Genomic DNA, 6,000 nt, shown 5'->3' with positions numbered 1-6,000 from the left:
GAGAGAAAGGTACGACCGGCGGTAGACTCAGCCGACTCAATGGCGGCAACAATCTCATCAAGAGGATGGGGAGCAACGGATGATGCTGACCCAGCTTCAGTGGGTAGTGCGTGCTGAGGTCCGTCTGGAGAGGACAAAGTCTCGACGCACGGCGTAGAATCGTCCCCAACATACCCCTCCACACTGAGATCCCAACTCTCATCCGACACAAACAAGCCGGACTCATCTCTCGCACTGCATTCTGGCTCAGAATGGTTGTCTTGGTGCTCACCCGCGCAGTCGCTGACCGTCTCGTTCACGTTTTTCGTCTCGTCGGCGGCGGACGGGTGGTCGCGTTCTTCCTCGTCATTCTCTGCGGTGGTACCAAAAAAGGTCTCGCCCGTCGACACAACAATCACCGATCGTACAAGCGTGGCGTCCGCTCCATTAGCTTCCTCTGCAGTGTGCTCATCGCCCGGGTCGGGCGGGTCGGCCGCTGTGGGGAAGGTCGCACTTGTCGATTCGACTGGCGGTTCAATCGGAGCGGGTGACAGGATACGCACTTGACTCTGGGGTGTGTTTGCCTCGTCGATGTGCTCCTGCCAGCGCGTAATGCGCTGCCTGGCCCTGTGTTGCTGGACTCGACGGGTGGAGGAAGATGTTTTGGTCGCCGACAGTGTAGGTGGAGCGTCTTCACCTCGCTTATCCGGGATAGAGACACTGCCAGTAGCAGGCCGTAGAGCAAGGCAAACAGGTGCGCTCTTCACCGTTGTTTTCTCGTGCTCTCTTGAGACTTTCGTTGTTTGGTCTGAGAGGAAGGCGTTCGGCGTAGGGCTCTTGCGCTCACGGAGGTTGTATCGTTGCTCGGGTGCTGTCAGACATGGTGGACTCTGCCTCGTCAAGTCAGGTGCTTCAACGCGGCCTAAAGCAGCACTATGAAGACCATATGTCTCGCATGACTTTTGAAGTTGATCCTTCGAACGGCTTTGTTGGTCTTGCCGTTGACCATCGTCGGTGTCTAGGACATTGTCTTGTCCGGCATGTGTTGACGCCGCGTTGTCTCTGATCTGCTCTTCAGCATGATCGACTGTGTCTATAATGCTGATGGCAGGTTCTTGCGCCACCTCGGCAATGGTTTGGTCTCGTCTTGCTTGGGTGGCGGCTTGTCGTCGACGGAGTGACCGCTGTCTCTCCAATTCCCGCCGAAGTTGTTGCTCTTCGGAGGTGAGACTCACTTTTCGCCGCGTCATGGCAATCCTTCAAATCACGTAGTTGGGTACCTGTATACACGTTTTATTTTCAAACTTGGTTATTATTATAGCAAGAGAGCATAGAGATAGCTGTGTTGGGTCCTATTGCAACCGCATCCTTCTATCTAGGGTAGAGCCCCTGGGCGCAGACAGGAAAGAATGTGCGACGACACCACCGCTTGGCCATTGTTGTCTCTTTCCACCCCCTATTCTGCGCCTGTACACTCGCCGTACAAAGAACGAGCGGGTGCAGTGTGGTAACGCGTCGCAGTTGAACAGATCATCTCTTCTTTGTTTACACATGGCCGTCACAATCACACGAGGCTGAGCTATGGACAAGGGGTCCGACCGAGCATTTCGACCAACGGGAGGTACTGTGGCTTTGACAGGGGTACCGACCATCCATTTCCATGGTCTGCATTGGCTGCCTTGCCCTTGGTGGGGAAAACGCGCTCGTTAGGAGCCGGGATGTGTAACGCTGCGGCCCGTGCCGTATCGCAGCTTGATATCTGCGTCGTCTCGAGCCAGATCTGCTTCTGCTCCATCCTACCGCACGTTAACAGGAAGATGGCATGCGCAATCCGGAATACCACTGATTTGCAGTCTAAAATCTTCGTAGAGCCGACCAAAATGTCCATTACAATCTGCTACAGTCAGCTATCAACTTTTTAGAGCGTGCATCCTTACCGCCCGTTCGCTGTTCCCACCTCTTGCTCTTACTCTTGCTAGTCACTTCACTTTTTTTTCTGCCAAGTTTTTTTCTATTTGCTATCCAACTGTCTAACCCGACCCCAAACCGCCCCCTAATCTAACCCTAGACACTTTTCTCTAGTAGAAGATACGTAGTATTTTCTACTAGATGTCCTATCTCTCTATAAAGGATACCTAGTATCTTTATAGACGTCCTATCTCTCTACTAGAAGTACACTTTAGAAGTCCTTTCTAGTAGATTTATCTAGTAGAGGCACACTTTAGAAGTACCCTCTAGTATATACCTCTTTCTACTAGAAGAATCTTGGTTTTTCTAGTAGGCGGCCTCTCTCTTACCTACTTTTTAAAAATACACTTTATAAGTGCCTTTTACTAGTATACTGTCCTATCTTAGCCTTTTCTAGCTATAAAGAAGTACCTAGTACTTTTAGTAGCTAGAAGGGTTCTCTTTTTACTAGAAGTACACTTTAGAAGTCCCTTCTAGTAGAAATCCTTTTCTTATAAGAAAGGCTGTGTTTTTTTATACCTTTTCCTGCTTTCTATAGTAACTACTACTATAAATAGCCCTCTAGAAGCCTTCTAGTACCTCTTATAACTCTATCTATTATAACAGGTCTTAGAAGTGTCTTTAGCGGCCTCTTTCTAGTACTAGTACCTGTGATAGTAGCGCTAAGGCGTCCATAACACACGTCGGCACACGTTGGCACACGCCAGCACACGCCAGCACACGCCAGCACACGCCAGCACACGCCAAAAGCCTCTAGCAGCCTTCCAGCACACGCCAGCACACGCCAGCACACGCCAGCACACGCCTAAAGCCTCTAGCAGCCTTCCAGCACACGCCAGCACACGCCAGCACACGCCAGCACACGCCCGAAGCCTCCAGCAGCCTTCCGGCACACGCCAGCACACGCCCGAAGCCTCCAGCAGCCTTCCAGCACACGCCAGCACACGCCAGCACACGCCCGAAGCCGCTAGCAGCCTTCCAGCGCCTATAGCAGCCTCCAGCACTGGCCCAAGGCCGCTACGATGGCAAAGGACAGGTGCCCGACCTGTAAAGGCTGGTACGCTGACTTGCTCGACCATATACGCAAAAACCACCCCCAAGCCCACTATACGGACCGTCAGTTGCAAATTACAGGCCTTATTAGCTGCCCTGACTGTGGCACAGCCTGCCGTGGCCGCCACGGCGTGGCAACCCACAGAGCCAAGGTCCACGGCGTCAAAGGAACCTCCCAGGTCTCTACACTTCCACGGGTACACACACAGCCTGTACAAGTCAAAGAGCCCTCCCCCACGCCCTCAGACGACTCGACCCTCCCTATAGACCTCCTAGTACACCCAGAAGGCTCTATACAGTACCCAGAACCCTCTCCAACCCCCTCGGAAGGCCTCTACGACAGCCTAGAAAACTCCCTAGCACCTTCTATCGAGCTAGGAGACGCTAGAAGCTATACGCCGGCCTCCCAGGTCTCCTCGGTACCTGTGGAAGACTCTCTAGCGCCCTCTAGCGACCCTTTCGCCTCCGAAGACGACATTCCAGCGCCTTCCCAGGCTATCCAGGTCCCAATCGGCACAAAAAGACGGCTATCAGGACCTTCAGAGGGCCCTAGACCTGCTAGAAGACCCGTCCCACCTGCAAAGGACGCCCCTAGCAGCCAGGAAGAGACAATCCGAGCCCCAGAGAGGCTAGCAGGCCTCCACAGCTCTATCAACACATCCCAGGCCGCTGCCTGGTTCGAACCACCCACCCCAGCACAAAGACCTACCCTATACACACCCTCCCCGAGCGCCCAGGAGGCCCACGCGGCTATTCTAGCACCTATACTCGCCAAAACAGCTATACAGCAGCTACAACGCTTTATGAAGGTACCTATACCGACCTGTAAGCTCCGACCTAGGCCTGCCCGGATCTTCCATCTAGCAGCGAACCGGCTTGCTGCAAAATTCGTCGCTAGGCCTTCGGAAACAACCCTCCTACACTTCCTACTACTCCCTAGGATCCTAGGGCTCGGGTTAGAGCAGGGAAACCTCCCTAGGCTCTTAAAGGACTATCCAGACAACCTAGATACCCTAGAGGTCCCTACCTACCCTATACGAGAAGACACGTCCTTCTCTACCGCCGAAAAGAAGGCTACACACCTTCTAGAAGCCGGTTTCTTAGGAAGAGCGTCTAGGACGATAGTGGACAATTCGCCACTAGCGCCTATAGACGCCTCTACCCTAGAGACCCTCCGTCAGAAACACCCTATAGGGCCTTCTGACCCCTTCAACGCCCCAACAAGCCCGTCCCCAGGCCAGAAGATCCCTATAGAAGCGATCCTATCTACTATAAGCTCTATAAGCAGGGAAAAGGCCGCCGGACCGTCCGGCTGGACCCGGTACCTGCTAGACATCGCTATAGCGAAGGATGCAGCGGTCCTAGAGCTCCTACGGCTGCTAGCGGACATGATACGGCAGGGCACAGCACCTGGAAAGGACCTCCTAACATCCTCACGGCTTATTGCCCTGAAGAAGAAGGACGGGGGTATAAGACCTATCGCGATAGGCGATATACTCTATAGGGTAGCTACGAAAGCGATCCTAGCGACCCTGTACCAGGACGGCATGCTCCTACCGAACCAACTAGGCGTTGGAAGCCCGGGAGGCGTGGAACCAGCGATCTTCCTCCTTTCAGAGGCAATTACAGGGGGGAATAAGCTAAAAGCACGCTCTATCGGCTCGTTAGACGCCGAAAACGCCTTTAACGCCCTCCCTCGGAAGGCTATAGCGGCTGCTGTTAGCCTCTATGCCCCTGTATTTTACAGGTCAGCACAGTGGGCGTATAACCACGCCGCGGTACTCTTTCTAGAGGACGGAAGCACTATAGCGAGCTCTTCAGGGGTGCGCCAGGGAGACCCTCTTAGCGCCTTTATCTGGTCCCTAGCGTACCGCCCTACCCTAGAGGCTGCACAGAAGGCCCTACCAAAGGACGTCTTTATCTCGTACCTAGACGATACCTATATTATCTCTAGAGAGAAGGACCCTAGGGAAAAGGTCTTCCAGGCCTTCCACGGGTCCCCAATCAAGCTAAACCCCTACAAATCCACCTTTTATACCCTAGAAGAGGTCAGAAAAGAAGGACTTAACGCCCTAGGAACCTATATAGGCCCCCTAGAGCAAAGAAGAGCCTTCCTACAGGGTAAGATAGATACTCTTAAGAGAGTCTTATCTACTCTAGAGAATATGCCTAAACAGCATGCTCTCCTTCTCCTACGAGGAAGTATAACCTTCCTACTTAGGCACCTTCTCAGGCAGCTAGCTCCTAGTGGCCTGGAAGACCTATACTACGAAATCGACCGCCTTACCCTACACACCGTTGAAAAGCTCGCCTCGAAAGATCCCTCAGCACCTATCCAAGCCAACCAGGACCTTCTAGCCCTCCCAACACGTATGGGAGGCCTAGGACTTACCCTGTACGCGGAGATGCCTCACACACACTATAGCCACGCCCGGAAAGCGTCCTCTATAGTGCTCGACGGCTTCCAGAGAGGCCCCCTCCTCTCTAGCGCCCCTATAGCGCTCCCAACGGACCTCCCAGCGGACCTGGCGTCCTTCCCAGCGCCTAGCTGGGGCGTGCAGGTACCCCTGGAAGCCCCGGAAGGGCCCGGACAGGTCCGAATCCCCCCAGATAAGCCCTCTATAAAGGACATCAACCAGGGAAGGCTCCAGAGGGTCAAGGACCAGCTTACCCTACACGGACAACGGGCCCTACTGGAAAATTCGACCTACCTTAGCCGGAAGTGGCTGGAAGTGCTGCCAACATCAAAACAAACCAAACTAGCAGACTTCCAAGTGACAGAAGGCCTTAGGGTACGTCTTATTCTTCCTGTACGCCCACTTAACGTACCCTGTACCTACTGTGGCTCTATAGTCACGATAGGACACGAGGATACCTGTAAAGGCGCTGAAAGGCACTGGCAAATCCGCCATAACGCCATCGTCAGGGCCCTGTTTAACGTAACCGTTGCTACCCTGGACCCAAAGCTCGAGCCGAAGCTCCAGGGTAACCAGGACCTCC

The sequence above is a fragment of the Akanthomyces muscarius genome (assembly GCF_028009165.1).
Source record: "Akanthomyces muscarius strain Ve6 chromosome Unknown contig_15, whole genome shotgun sequence".
NCBI classification, from domain to species: domain Eukaryota; kingdom Fungi; phylum Ascomycota; class Sordariomycetes; order Hypocreales; family Cordycipitaceae; genus Akanthomyces; species Akanthomyces muscarius.
The sequence above is the reverse complement of the archived record's forward strand: the minus strand, read 5'-3'. Positions refer to the sequence as shown.